Here is a 16,879-nt window from a genome sequence, read left to right as displayed (position 1 = left end):
TCAGTGGGCTCTGTCCTTCCATTAACATTTGATTGATGAGGGTACGGATAATCTGTTAATAAGCGTTCCTATTTCGTGATCCTTTTCAATAAGAGATGAAAGTGAAGAAATTTACTAAATGGCACTTTTTTTTTTTTTTTTTAAAGCATCATCCCCTTTGAACATCATGTGTGTAATATTAGAGATGGAAGATGTTATGCTTGTTGGAATTGTGTTTTAAGAGATAGAAACTATAGTTAAAGTGAAATGTGAAACAGTTAAATAAAGGGAGGAGGGGGGATTCGGATTTCTTCTGGTCGCTATATGTATGGCAGGATTGAAACATGTAAATGCACTACCCAAAGGTTCACTTTTGTAGTTATAAAGTCCCTTTTCTATATTGAGCATATAAGAATCATTGAGCATAAACTCAACATTGTTCTGGATATCTAATCTAGGACTACACGCTTCAAACGCTATCATGTTAGCCAAAGGAATAGTGAAAATTATACTTATGTTGAACGATTTGGTAGATTTTTATTTTATCGAATTAATCAGAGTACTGTATTAACTGATTATAGCTTATGTAGAATGGAAACAGCTTACTGCCAATAAATTAAACAAGTCTTCGTCATTAGTTTCGGATCTGTTTTACGGAAACAAAGTATCTATTCTGCTAATAGCGTGGCAAGGTATCTTAACATTACAACACTTTTTAGGTCAACTCTTTAGAATCTCAGTCAACAAACTCCTGTGGTTAATTTGCTAGCTTTCTGAAATTAAGATCAGCATATCAGTTTCTATCACAGCAATTTCAGGCTTTCTAGATCCGCTTTTGCTACTTCTTAATTTAAGTAGATCTCAATTACTTCGTGATACTGTCCCCTAAAGTTCTGTGCTTTGCTATGAATCAAATCCCGCTCTCTCAAACCAAATGCAGGCATATAGGTATTAAATTTATTAAATTAAAAGACGAATAAAATTTAAATTAATATATTTATTTTTTGTAGTTGAAATAAAGTAAATTGAAAATATTTAATGACGGTAATACTAGTTTTCAAGTAAGAAACTGCAGATTGATGATGTACAACGATATTGTATATCTATGCGATAAATTACTTCCATTTTCACATCTTAATTTTGGGGAACGGTGCGTAAAAGTACACAATCTATTGAGTAGAAGAAGAAGAAGAAAAGAGATAATATGTTGTTGATTCTAAATATAAAGAAATAAGATTTAATCGTAGTAGCTGAAAATCTATGTTGGTTTTAAATGTAAAAACTGTACTCTTAGTTATCGTAATAGCAAATAGTTGTTTAAAGGTTGCTATGACGACCGAAAAAAAAGATTATTATTAATGTTATTTTATATACCTTGATTAATGAAGTTGTGAAAGAATAATAAAAGGTAATAGTGATATAAGTTGTCGTGTCTGATTTACTGTATTTTGATCGTGTTGACATATTTTAAAATTCTACACAGACTGCGGGCTGGAATGTAACGTGTAAAATAAGAATAAATTAATAATCGTTACATTTTAGATGGTGTTATCTCGCCCAGGACTTACATTTTAGATGGTGGTTCCTATGTACGATACAGATGTGATCCGTGATCACATACATGTGTTCAAATATTAATAAGTTGTTATAATTTCGCTTTTAAACAGACCTGCCAATTTTCAACGTACAGAATACTGAAATAGTTCTATTGGAGAGGGATCTACACCTAGTTCAACGTGTGCCATTATTTGGCCAGCCATAATTTTTCATGAACTATAGTTTAAATACGGAATTTTAAACTGGGTTCTCTTAGCAGTAGCCTTAATTTTCAATAGACTGTAGCGTTCAATCAGTTAATTCTTCATCCATCTTTGTGTTACAGAAAGTAGAATCGTATTGACAGATTTAAATATTATGTTGATACACGACAAAATATAAAGGAGAGTATTTTAGCACCTATCATCAGAATATAATAGATAATCTCTCTCTCTTTTCGTTGATTTTAGCTGTCTTGCGAATTATTTTCATCTTTGTTCTCACTAATCAATTTACTTGAAATATAATAACAACACTAATAGAATTTGATATCTCAATATTTGTACTCTTTTCCCTTTTTCTTTTAGCTTCAATCGTCCATGTCGTAAGACCATTCATCTTCCATTGAATACTTCCATCTGCTTAAGTGACCTCGACTTCGTATAATGACTTCTGTGTTAAACATACAACATTCATTTGTTCTTCGCCATCTTCCTTTGTTAACGAGACGCACTAATTACCTGTGGTCCCTTGACCCAAAGCAGACAATAACGAAACAGCAAACCACTCAAATTGCCAAAACAGAACCGGATTTGCACTTGTAGTGTTGTGTCGCATAAATTCACTTTCAAAGCTATTTAAGCGTATATGTTATGTTTGTAGTTACATACTTAAACTGTTGCATAAATTTATCCCTTGTTCTGCGTGGTTGACATCTTGGAGGCCATTCTTTTACAAGAGATTCTGAAGAAGATACACGTTACACAGGTGAATCACAGCACCATATATTAAGTCTTCAACGACAAGATAAATCCATCAAACCTTAATGAAAGATCTACTATATAGAAAGCTGGTTTGGTTATTTATTATATTCTTTTACGTGAATTTGCTGCACTGTGTTACTTCGAGTTATGTACAGTACCAGAAGTATACTACTTAGGAAGTTCCTCTCCTGACCTCCGGAGGTTCCGCTGACCTCCGACGACTTCCCATAGCGACCTTCCAAGTTTCAAGTGACGCACAGTGTCGCAGGAAATAAACAAGGTCTTTTTTCAGAAAAAAAGTAATAAGCTAAATACAGTAGTACATGGTCTAGAGAAAATAGTTAAAATTTAAAAATATATTGTTCTTTGCTTCATTCAACTTGAATTATTTGAAGAAAATAAGAATACGTTTTGAAATTAGATTTGATTAAAAGTAACAAACATTCGTATTAAAATACAAACAGTTACATAAAAAAATTGTTGCATTGCAATTTACTTTTTTTGCGTAAGAGGTTTAACATATTAATTATGTCATATTCTTAGTTATGTACTAAAATATTACAAAACAAGTCTAGCTAAAGTAGTATTTCGTCTACATAATTATTTGATAATGAAGTGTATTAGCGGTTGTTACAGTAGTAATACACATTGCAGACATTAGTTAAAATTGACACTACAGGATTTGTTATGACTTTAATGGCATGCTTTGTCTTTTGAAGATTGGAACAGAGAAGTATTAATCGCATATATTTTTTGAAAAGTTTGGTTTACCAAAACTTAATATATTTACTCTATCCGTCAAAATAGGGCAATATACAGTCTTGAAATCGTTGAAAATAAATAATTATTCTGCTGTAACATGACATATTCCTGTAAAACTTCTTCCTTTGGATATCTTTGAAATTATCGGTTGATTTCGAATCGACCATAGGATAAGAAATCGATGAGAAACTTTCAGTGTTGTTGGAAATGATTAAACAGAATCCAACGTTGGGATTCGACCTAGCTGATTAAATTTAGCGTCAAATGAAAAATGTTAATTACCGTACGGCCAAACCCAATAAGTGTAAACAGGACGTTACTATGCCCCCCTCCTCAGTAGTGTAATGTAGGCAGCTTTTTATTCTACTAAATTTCGCTTGGCAGGCCATAATCATTCGTGAATTGTTAACCTAATGAGCTTAGTAATATACAGGGTGATTTTTTTTTAAACTCACTGATTTCATTTGGATCTAGAATTTCTAACTGAGTTCCAATTTTCATGCGGTTTGTGACAAATGATCAAGGAAGGATGGGAGATTTATAGAACTACGTTTACTGGTTCAAATTCATTTGGGTAATATCAGCCATGCCTGAAGAAAACCAGCAAATATTCGCCAGTGTACGTTACAATTGGAATGCGGTGCGGTGTGGTGTGGCGATTTGAGTTTTCTTCGTTGGATGGCAACCTCGCCAACATTATTAAGAAACAGGAAACTGGACCATTGTATTGGGAATTGTGCTGTACAGTTCTGTTCAACTGTGTGAGTATAATCAGGACACAGTGAGAATAATTTGGAGCAACATGAGTTTATCGTTAAAGAGTTTTCGGACAACGGAATCGAAGAGGGCATTTATTAACAAATTTGCCTCACGTTCTACCCCAGATATCAACATAATATACCTATGGTCGCTAGTGAATAAATTGGAAGAAACAGGATCGCTTCTGAGTGAGACAGGGAAGCATCGGACTCCGCAGGTGGGTGTTGTGGAAGATGTCAGTTACCGACTCCTTAGGTCACCCAAGAAATCTCTCTGTCCTTTGTCGCAAGAAGCAGGCTATAGCTATTCAACATATGATTTATGGGTATTACCACTAACACTTACTTTGTATTTTCACTAACACTTAATTTGAATTCTGCAATTTCGCTTCAAAAATCCAAAACCTTATTCCAATTGTAAACACTGGCAAATATTTGCTGTTTTCTTCAGGCGTGGTCGATATTACTATAGACGAATTTAAACCAGTAATCATAGTCTCGTAAATCTTACATCCTTCCTTGATCATTTGTAACAAACCGCATGAAAATTTGAATTCAGTTAGAAATTCTACAGCCAAATGAAATCAGTGTTTTAAAAAAAATCACCCTGTATAAAGTAAGATCTGATAAATTAAGCAAATATACAATATGAAGTATAAAAACAGAAAATTCAAAATTATACCGTCATATTAATATCTATTGCAAAGATCTAACTTTTAGCATGGTAAGTACAAGAGTGCTGACTATTTCTAATTCAGTGATAAGTTCATTACATTGAGATTGTACGCTGTAATTTAAGGAGAGCTTAAATGAAATGAAATGTTTCAGTTTAATGTCCCACGATTATGCCCTTTAAACTAAAGGAGACGATGATTAAAGCAAATGAATGATGATGGAAGAATTGGCGGAATGAGAAAGTGGGAGGATAGGGAGTACCCCGAGAAAACCCATGGACACGAAGTTGTCCATCATAAACTTACTTGCCGGTGATCGAACCAAGGACTCCACACACCAGAGGTTAGCGCTCTACCACTGAGCCACCACGCCCCCAAGGATGGTGGATAATCTACACTTCGGAGAGGAAACAGATACGTGGAATGAGCTGGGAGGTTCTTGGAATGAAAATTCGTTCAAGATTTTATAGATTTCAGAGTTAACAATTTACAATTTAGTTCAAATTAATATGAGGTTACTAGATACTTCTGTTAGAAACGAAATATTTGCAATTTTGATTAAATAAAAAGAAGAAAAGAAATGATTCAAAACTATATCTATAGAAAATATGGAAATCAAATATGATTAGAGTGATGGGAAAGGAAAACAGAGGGAAAGCTAAGATAAATTAAAATGAGTAATTTCCTTACAACTGGGCAGGTGCCTTAATTTAAACGTATTTCAGTAGCTACTACTGTGTTCCACTTGTTAATAGTATACTTCCGCTTGTAGTTTTAAAGCACACCTCATGTCTTTCTGTATAATTTCAGATTTTGCCTGACTACAATTATCAAATAAACAAATAGTTATATTTTTGTTCGTGTTGTAGGTACTGAATGACCCAAAATATGAGAGAAGCTATAGAGATCGTATACGAAAGGAAATGTGCAACCGGTTCAAAGCTACATAAATAACTGTAGACGATTTCTCTCGCGATAGCCACTTTCATCGTCGATGCACCCGCAGGACGAATCATCTTCCGTAGAACGAAAGTTGTTTCCTTTCACGCCTTTTTTTCCCCTTTGTTTTCCATGGATATATTAAGAAGTTAAATATATTATAAATTTTATCTCGCTAACAAGACCCTAATCATCAACACACGCGTCAAGAAGCCTTAATTTTAATTGTACTGACCACGGTTGAATCCAAGGGAATATTTAGCAGCTCAGAGTAATCTCGTAAATCTAGTTTTTACAGGTTAAATGGCATTTTTAAATAATTTTCAAAGTCTCTTTAATAAGGATCTTTTATTTACTTATTTATTTACTAGAAGAACACCCGTTCCTTGCACGGGGAGAATACATTTCATTTTGGACATAAAGGGCTGAATTGGGATTTAAACTGCATTGGAAGTGTCACTATTCGTCTCAGTGACCCCGAAAACTATGGATTCGACTCTAATATCGGCCATTTTAGATCACTTTTTAATATCTCTCTCCTCCTCTCCCCTCCCCTAAGTTTCATTGTCAAAGTGAAATGAATGAAAAAAAAAATCCCAAGCCCGAACCTCATGTATGTGGCAAATTTGATCGAAATCGGTCGCGTGGTTCAGTTCAAGAGGTATGAAGTCACAAACATAGTCACTTTCATTTATATACTGTGGGGAAAGGGGCAATAATTCGGAAAATGGTAGTATGGGAGATTCTGAGAAAAAAAAGTATTAGCATGAGATCAAATCTCAACGGCTTAAGAGCTATAGGTTGTGAACCATTTTTGACTTCATGTTTCTTATTACTTACCTTGTATTTATTCTACAGAGGTGACACATAGCGGATTTGGAAGATAATGAAATTGCCCTTCCAGTGGTATGCAACATGTAACAGTGGTGTCTTTGTGAAAGAGAAGTTATTGAGGGAAATTTGTGAATCAGTGTTGCCGTCCAATTCCCTTACATAATCTTAACTTTCCCTCAATAAGCCCCCTTTCCAAAGATACCACCGCCACATGTTGCATCCATTGGAACGATCATTCCGTTACCTTTCAAATCCACTATGTCCCATCTCTCTAGAATAATTACAGAGTGAACAATACGCAACATGAAGTCAAAAATGGTTCATAACCTATAGCTCTCAAACCGTTGAGATTAGGACCAATGTTTATATAAACTTTTTTGCTTAGAATCACTCGTACTATCATTTCCCAAAATATTGCCCCTTCCTCCTGGGACACCCTGTACAGATCTCATATATTTTTAGATCCCCTGTGACATTTCTTTCCTTTGAGTATATCCTTTCTTTTGACCATTAACTTGTGTTTGCTAATCTGCTGTTTTCGCTTCTTCGGGCGAATATATCGTTCGAAATTTGGTATGTAAAGGAAATTCAGTACTATAGTCACATCGAAAGTGTAATCCTCCTTTCTAAAGTACGTTTGTCAGTTTAAAAAAAAAATACATTATGGTATTACGGATTTCATTATGGTATTACCTGAGCTATGTAACAGTAAAAATAAATGATATTGTTGGGTATTTATTTCTGTCGTCTTACGTTTGTTCTTATATGGTACATTGAATGAATGTACAGTATAAGTACCTTACAAGTTTTGTAGTCATATTTGATCTGTGCGCCATTTTTCTGTGTTCTCAATTAATTTTTTCTTTACCTCCCATTCTTAATGGGGAGTGAGAGGTAAGCGCCTTATGAGGGGCAGTAGCACAAGCACCGTATAACCAAAGCATTCGTCATGTCGAATGGAGTGGAGGGGGATGGTTACAGCAGACAGCCTGAAAGATCGCAACAATTTTCTACCTTGTCACCAAAATGAGAGAAATTTTCAACCGTGACAAACTATGCAGTTCCGTGCGCAGATCTTAGTAGCAGTAGTAGTAGTAGGTCAGTAGATGATGGTTACTGCTTCTTAGCTATATTACAACATGGCATACGGATTTGCGTTCTATTGAATAGCCTTTTTTTTTTCAAAAGTAGAAAAACCAAGATGTGTGCTTATCTAAAGTTTAACATGCAAATTGAGTTTATCAAGAAATGTCGAAGGAGTTGTAAGTTAGGGCAGAGTAATAGAAGATGGCTGCTGTCTTGGAAATACACATTAGTTTAATAGAACTAGTTGTTCCGCTTGATCCTTCGGCCTGCCGTACATTTCAACTTAATATCGTGCCTAATTGAAAGTTCTAATTGTAACAAAAATTAAAAGTTTGACCACCAACCACTCAAACTCCATACCATATTTATGCAATTATTCAAGGACTTTGTTATAATGCAGGTAGCGACATCTCTTAGCGTGACTGTTTATTATTAGTATTAGTGCAACATAGACTGAGACGTTTATCGTTTATTGTTAGTATTTGTAGAATTCCACGTGTTCAGAGAGGTCCACGAAAGGTGTGATTTAATAAAATTTAAATCATATTTATTATTGGAGTATTTTGTGTAATAACTTGCCTCTCTTTAAACATTGATAGTTATTTTCGTACAATCAGTTTATCAATTAATAGCTTTTTTTTTTTTTTTTTAACTGAATCATCTTACACCAAGACATCGTTTGAATTTGAAATCTAATACTTGGGTGAATTATTGCTACCCAAAAAATTCGAGAAATTTCTTATCTCGTCTCGAACTGTAAACTGTACTCGTTTCGACTCTCGTCTCGTGAGTAACATGATTCACAACTTATAAGCACTTCTTTAATGTATTTTTTTAAGTGTGAAATTTTCATGAACTTCTAAAGTTGTGTGTATTTTCCTGTTTAAGCGGCTAATACTGGTCTATAGCTGCTACAATTTGTAACAATAACAACCAATAATTTGCAAGATGTGAGTAGAAAACTTAAAAAAAAAAAAAAAAAAAAAACATTCTGTGGCCACATTTTATGAATTAACTTTGGTTCAGTAAGTTACTGTGTGTGAATTAATAATATCAGGCGTACTGACTAGGATTCGCCTACATGTTTATTCTATTTGCTGCAGTATCCCAAGTAAGAAAGTAAAGTAAAATCAATGAAAATAGAATCAGTATATTTGTTGATTAAAATTTGTAGTAATTATACATGCTCTTACATACACACCAAAGATGACTAAGTTTTAAGTCCTGTAAATGGATAGCTAGCTAGATCCCGAGACGTGAGTGATTGCGAGCCCTTTTCAGGATAGTAGCTTGAGCCCCTAGAAAGCGCGTGCCCAATGAGGTTGGTGAGTGGACAGCTCATTGAGGATAGCAAATCGGAACTGGAGCAAGTGCTGGTCTGAGGTAAACCTCGTTGAGATTAGTAAGCGAGAACTCTTTCAGAATAATGAGCCCGAACCTGCGCAAATTCGAGTGGGCCCTAATTTCAAACTGGCCATCCCTAACATATACTGCACTGGATTTCAGTTAACATAATGAGTATTTTGAGCTTCCTAATTTGGTTAATAATACGACTTACCTTATTAATCCCTAAGAGATAATTAAGCTAATCCAAGGTATATTTTTCTAGACTTTGTTCTTTCACCAACTGTAATAGAGTCTTGATAGTCCATTTATTTAGCATTTTCGTTTAATTACAATATTTCCTGGTTTGGTACCTGATAATCAGTGTTTATTAGAAAGATAGGTATAATTTATCAGTAGTTTCATACAATTTCAAGATGTGTCTACGACCATATCTACTATAGCAAATTAGAGCTAGTACCCAGGACTAAATTATAAAGACGAGTTTTCCTTTGGATTATGAAATATTGACAAACATTTCCCTTGACATTTCAAACTCTGTTAAATAGATGCAGTACAAAATGTTCTACCAAGGATATTCTGCTTTCAGAAAGTACTATTGTGTAGATAGGTGAAAAATGATGTAGGTTATTATATACGTATTTAAACTAATTGACCATTTTTTCAGTTAGGATCCCATAATCTTTGGAGATTTTAGTTAAAGCATTTTGAGCACTTCTCTTCAAGTAATGCAGCAACTGAGCAAATTAACGAACAATAATGAGCTTACAAAGAAAGAAAAATCGTCAAGATAGAGATCATTGAACAAGCAAGGCTGACCAAGTCGTTAAAAAATTAAGAAACTGAAGGATATCACGAAAGAGATGAGACGCACGCGCCGTTTTGGAGTCACGCCGAGGTTAAGACATAAGGTCAGATTGCCTCCGGGGGTCGAGACCCGGCTGCCACTGAGTTCCCTTTTACGGAGAAAGTGATGAAAAAGTTTCTTGATCTTTATAAGATGTCTGCTAAGTTATGTACAGCTACATTGCGAATTTCCTCAAAGATAAACAAAATACTTTCGAGTTTTTTTAAGTGCACGGTGTGATCAACAGAATGTATGGTGTTAGGAAATTGGAATTTGTTAAGTAGGAAACTGGGGTTGAAGATAACCAATCCCATTATTATCTAAAATACCGTAATAACACACAGAATCATCGAAATAAACATTATATATACGGAGATGATTTAAGTAAAATCAATAAAAACTATTAGCTGGAATTTAAATAGACCGATTTAGATGCATTGTTAATTTTTAAAAGTTAGTTAAAAAAAAAAAAAGCTATGTTTATTAGAAGGAACATTTTCGTATTACTGTATTATAGAAATTTCATATGTAAACATTTCACCTATACAAACTGTTCAGAAAGTTGATATACGATATAAATTCATGGATAGATTAGTCAAAAAAAATACCAAAAAGAAAAGAAAAATAATACAACATGATAAAAATAGATCAAAACATCCCTCCATAGCTACAAGCTGATCAAATTATAGAGAAATAAATATTATCGAACGTTTTGAGATAGCAATGACTGCGAAATTCGTTTATATTAGAATCTAAAAGCAGGTTGTATGATTTTTAAAGTTCGTTCATTGATTCTTATTTTGTGCCTGCTCATGTTTCTGATGACTTACAAAATGTTTTAAAACTAAAGAATAGCTTTAAATTTCTGTGCGTAATTTTCAAGGTCAATGAAGCTAGCCCAATACAAATCTTGGATATGCTGTCTCAAAGGGAGATTCTAACCACTATTCGGTCTTTAACGGAGGCGTAGTACCTTGATTGGGGATCGAACCCACAAGACCACGCGCTTGATTCATTTATCTATGAAGGAGCGTCTTGGATAAATAAGAAATTTGTCGAAAGCAAGCTTTCTAGTCCCAACAAGATTATGGTGACTGATTTATCCTGAGTTTCGTCAAATATGGAATAAAATTGGATCTACATATGACAACAGTGTGATCTTGTCAATCTATTGAATGCATTAAAGTAGCATGTAATAATAAGCTGGTACTAGAGGAACTACTAGTGAACACTTTTAAGCTATTCTTCTACTGAATGATTCATTAGGCAATGACCACTTTCCCCCTGCATTTTTATTTAAAACTTGCGAGTTCATTCCGAGTTGGTACGGTCAAGAGCACATTTCTTTTGTTGTACGAATAATACACAATGAAGAAAGAGCATTATTCGTTCATTGCTCTTGGTGGTATAGTAACTAACAGATTGTTCCTGCCGTTGGCTTACAGAAGAAGAGTTGCGTTGCCAGCCGGTGACAGGTTTCTCTCCGAAAGTGGGAGCCTCTATAAAGAAGTTTCAGAGAAGGCGCAAGTGTCCTCAATTCAGGTTGATGCGCTACTTGGCAACTGGCTTAAAGAGGCCGCAGGTACCATGTTTACATATAATCTCCGTTAAGAAGTTTAAATACGAAATTCTTCTGGCATTTACGAATGATATATGGCTTTGTAGATTTTTATATATTATTCCATTTAATATTAATTTATTTGCATGCAAATACGGGAGTTAATTAAGAGTCTCTTAATTGTCTCGAAGTTTCTGTACTATTTTGCAGACACATAAAAGCCTATCTCTGGAGAGTCCGGTGTTCAATTAGAGTCAAGTTTACTTATATTATTCCATTCTTATTTGCCGCTCTTACTTTCAACTTAAAGCCAGAGAAATGTAATTTACGAAACCTCTCATACTCATATGAGTGATAAAGTATTCTAAAGGGGTATTTAACTGAGATTGATGTCATATGGTTATCATTGTATATAATTAAAGAATTGGGATTTATGAATTAAAAGTAAATAAATAAACTTACTGATTTATCTGCAAAATACAGATATAGAATTTTAGGACATCAGCCTCATACCTTTGAAGCAAATTTGTTCACCTAAATGTAATATAGACTACTACAGAAATAAATTTGTGTTTATTTTGCACTGATTAACATGCCACAAATTTTGTGTTACAATTGATTTTTTGTAGTAACTGCTTCTCTTAAGGTATTTGGTGTGATGAGCAGGGCTCGAATCTGTTTAACCCTTCTTAGCGAAGTTGATAAAACATAATGACATTCTTGCTTAATAAATAAGGTACTAAGCCATTTTGAGTTCCCACTGTGATTCATCATTACATAACGCGAGATGCACCTAATTGTTCACTTAATTGGTTCCCCTTCCTTAAACAAAGTTTTACCGTCAAAAGTACAGTCTGCCTATTTAGTTTACAGTTATAATTTCTTTAAATAAAATTGTTCCTATACATTTTTATGTAACATTGAGGAAGTACTATTCATTCGAAAATTACCTTTTGCCATTATGAAAAGTGAAGCCCTGTTACTTTCTAACTCTATAGTATAAGTTCAGTGGAAGAGCGCTTACTTCTGGTGCATGGGATTCCGGTTTAGATTCCCGGCCAAGTAAGTTTGTGGTGGACAACATCGTGTCTGTTGGTTTACTCGGGGTATCTCCGTTTCCTCCCACTTTCTCATTCCATCAATTCTTCCATCATTATTTACTTGCTTTAATCATCGTCTTCTTTAGCCTAAAGTGCATATTCTTGGGACGTTAAACTCAAAGATTTCATTTCATTTTTACTATAGTAGAAGTGATACAAAAATTCATTACCGCAGGTGAGTAACGATGTCTCATTATTGGATGATTTCCTGTGCGAAGTCAATGTATATGGATTGTTGTTACCCACTTTTCGGAGATTCCCAACGTGTTGGTTTATCCAAAGGCTTATAGACTAGATGCTCACCTTAAACGTTTTAATTTTATATTCTGTACGATATTAGGTAATCTGAGTCAAGTGTGACAATCTGCATTGTGTATTATTCTCCATTTGCCACTTTGATCGTCTCTTTTCATACCAAATATTTTTCTCGAATAAAATATGGTTTTGAAAGGTTGATGGAAAATAATCATTTTTGTACCGATTCGAGTTCAAGACGCTTCATCAGGTATGAATATTGAAATTGTTTCTTATATTTGATAGTACGTGAAAGAGTTACACAACAAAATTAATTTAACAGCATTGTATTGATATTCAATCCTACGTGAAAAAACTAAATCGAAGGCCAAGAGATGTGCAATATTTAACTTTATGGGAAACATTAAAGAATATATATTGAATCTTTGTTCACTTCTATATATTTAACACCAATTATTATTTGAACGCTATTCTCTGTTTTAAATGTTAGGTTTACTTATCTTCTATTCATTTGTGTCAGGGGCATATTGACACTTGTTGTGCACATATTAACGCTTGAGTAACACAGTCATTCACATTTCTTCACCTACGTCACCGTCAGTCATGTGTAACTTCCTAACCTACGCCACCTACCCTAGCTAAAAGTATTTGGTAACATGCTTCGAAAAGATTGTCTATATTGATGCTTGAAACCTACGTTTAAAAAGGGATGTCTGTATATGGTACTGCATTTATCCTCTTAAGTACATGCATGCTTTGAAACAGTGACTGTGTGAACGTCGGCTTTCGAAAATAAAAGACGTTCCCATGATTTTTAGATTTCTGCTGAAAATCAGTGTGATATGTAAACAAAAATGAGTCTTAGGGATTGTAGGTTACTTTACATGTTAACATAGACTTAATAGTATATGCACACGTTTAACCAACACTATTCTCTGCTTGTTGTGTAACAACCCTTTCATTATGTTATTTAAGATATTTACGTGGAGTTTGAACCATGATGAGTTCGATTCTTGGTGAACACACTCGGTTGAAAAGTTAAAAGGTTTTTGAGGACAGCCATCCTGAGTGAAGTTCTTCCTGGAATTTCATCATTCACACCAGACAAATGCCGGGATGGTACGTAACATAATGACGCCAAGCCACTTCCTTCTTTCCCCAATTCCTCGGATAGTGTGTTCGCCGATGGACGTCATCACCCATACGTAACGGGCTTAGGCAGGGCGTAGGTGCCAGTAATGCCCAGAAATATAATTCGTAACCTAACCTAATCCTTGAACCATGAGTTTCGTCAGAGATCTAATTAATCGCAGAGAACATGCATGCCAACCATTTAGCTATCCGGTAGCCTAGCTAGAATTACCTTGACTCTGTAATACAACGTGTTTATATCTTGAATTGGGATTGAGATTTTAACCCTGGATCACTGTATCATGAGTTTCATTCTATTTGTTTATGCTACTACTATTTTATGATTGCACGTATAATCGCTTTATCATACAGAAGCGCAATTACTAGAAACTTAGCTTAATTTTATTGCACTTTACTATGGATAAATTTTACGTTTACATGATGAAATGAGCGCATTTCTGTGAATTTATTCAAAAATATTTGAGCATATTGCGAAATATTTCTCGAACTTTCATGAAAAAAAAAATAGACAGATGAATAAATAAAAGTTAAATCCAGTTACCAATAAATGTGTTTAAATAAAAAAAAATGCAAGCTATGATTCTTTTTGTTTGGATGCAGGTAAATTCATGATTAAATATTATAGAATTAGTTCCGTATTTTCAATATATTAAATTATATTGAAATGCTTACTCTTCCAATTTATGGTCATTACAAATGTAAAATACAAATCATTACAAATGGTCGTACAAATGTTTGATAAGGTTATATAATAAATTGTATTCGACCAATTCTGAAATATCGTAAGTCTTTCGAGATCGAAATTTGTCGGAGATTTCAACGCTGGACTGACACCGTTGCCCGAAAAAAAAAAAAAAAAAAAACTAAAAACGAAACTCGAAAATTACTAAACATTCACTTACTCAAGATTTATTATTGTTATTATTATTATTTATATCTAGAAGAAAAGTTATCTGGTCTAGTACTTAGTCGGATTGAAAATCTTAATGAAATCTCACCTAGAAGTGCAAGTTCAAAGCTGAAACAGACATGTTCTGTGTACGAAGAAATATACAACAGAACAGGGGGAAGCAAGGAATCTACTGTATTATATTGAGCTTTAGAATAACGTTTATTCTAATACAAAGAACTTTGTCCGTATAAATACAAAGGTCGTTTCTGGTGAAAACTATATTTAAAAACACGATTTCCCGTTCACTAAAATTAATTAAAGTTAATATTTAGATTATCACATTCTTACTCCAATAATGTGGAACAGTGGAGGCTCTTGATGGAAATTACATCGAAAAAAATCTCTGTTGCTTCAGATTAAAGGAAGTAAACTAATTTTTTAGACTGCTTTTGTTCTCATGGTTTGAAGCGATAAAAATTTAATTTTTACCGACGAGACTTTCCTCAAGAACTGAAATTAATGTTGAAGCATATACAGATGTCTTTTACCGTAATATGTCGATGACCAGCAATAACAAAAATATTTTGAAGTGTGAAATGTGGCCTTGATGTTAATTTTTGTTTATTGGAATTTTGAAGCGAAAACAATAGCCAGTATATCTTATCTTTCCTTCAGTAATTATCACTTACAGGTATTGTAACCACAAGTAACGTCGTCTCCCTTAGTCTAAAGGGCATAGCTGTGGGACGTTAAACTGAAAGATTTCATTTTATTTCTTATTCCATAAATAGCGAAGTAGTTGACAGTCGAATTTTACTTGAATTGATGCAAATTCTCACTGTCATTGGCATATTTAACTGTCTTCCAGGATGTACACAATGAAAGTAAAATATAATAATGTAAAGGAAAGAAACTCTTACACTTAAAACTGGATATTAATTATAAGTAACTGATTGCTAATGAAGACTATATTCCTAGGAAAGTTTTAATCGTAATTTAGCAAAGCAAATCAGTCGTTGTGTTCCATAGTAACTACTTGGTACTCTAAGAGGCCTTTAAAAAATAAATCTGGAAAATTTCAAATTAATAGCGAAATTGCTACTCTTGAACCGAAAATTCTTCTTAACCGAATTTCAGTCGTTTGTTACTTAACATGATTTAATTTGTATTCTTTTCATGAAATGAATACAAACTTTGGCGAAGACTAGCTTCTAGATCTCTAGTCATGCTCTTACAAGTTTCATTTCACTATATGAACAATATAACCTTCCTGTTTCTGAAACAAACCACAGATACTTAGACATATGGGACTCAGAAGAACGGTGCTAACCAGCAGACACATACACGGAGAGAAAAATCAATCGTATTTAAGGGAAATCCACAGATTCTGCCTACAAGCAGCTCTCATGTCACAGTAGGAGAACTGCAATCTGTATTGTGGTGCAGATTTTCTGTAGTAGGCCTATGGTAGTCATGTCAGCCCAGATGGTGCATGTGTACTCGTTATCTTTATACGTATGTTCTGTACAAGTTTTCTAGATGATACTACGAATTAAATTCATTTCCCCGTATGTTTATTTCCAGCTAGAAGCAAATTCTAGATCATATTATTTCTCTATCTACTATTTAGATCGCACTATCGAATTTATTTCTGGAGCGGTCCAAACTTTTGGAGGGATGAAATTCAATATGTACACTCATGTCTAAAATGATTGTCGAATATCTATAACTGTCTACTTGTAAGAATATAATTTGATAATGATTTTGCAGAGTAGTTTTAATACTGATACTATGTGTATAATCGAGAAAGGTATATTTGTGGTAAATTTCATAGGAAAAGAATTATAAGTACGAAAATTAGAATAAGTAAAACAAAATGTTGTTAAATGGACAAGAAAGTTTTATTTTCGTTTTATTGTTCTTATTTACTGCTCTTTTCACATGAAATTTGCCACATACATTTCTTTGCTGATTATACGAATACTAACATTACAAGAAATACCGGGCGCATTCGTTATCAAATTATATTCCTACAACATATTTATAGACATGCGACAATAATTTTGGACATGAGTGTACATACTTTATATTAAAAGTCGCAAAATCATCTCTAAAATTAGACTAAATTTACATAATTTCGGAGATCCGGACCCCAAGGATCCACCCCTTGCGTGTGTTTC

At 33.9% G+C, this 16,879-nt stretch overlaps 1 protein-coding gene across 6 annotated transcripts in view; it reads left to right on the top strand.

Annotated features, from left to right (window-relative positions):
* The window catches only part of exp (expansion), an 857,631-nt gene that overhangs the window by 468,355 nt on the left and 372,397 nt on the right, over positions 1 to 16,879 (top strand). The gene's annotated exons all lie outside the window — the stretch shown is intronic.

Source organism: Thermobia domestica, chromosome 4 (genome assembly GCF_964235325.1).
Source record: "Thermobia domestica chromosome 4, izTheDome1.hap1.1, whole genome shotgun sequence".
Lineage (NCBI taxonomy): Eukaryota > Metazoa > Arthropoda > Insecta > Zygentoma > Lepismatidae > Thermobia > Thermobia domestica.
This window is presented reverse-complemented; position numbering and strand designations above follow the sequence as displayed.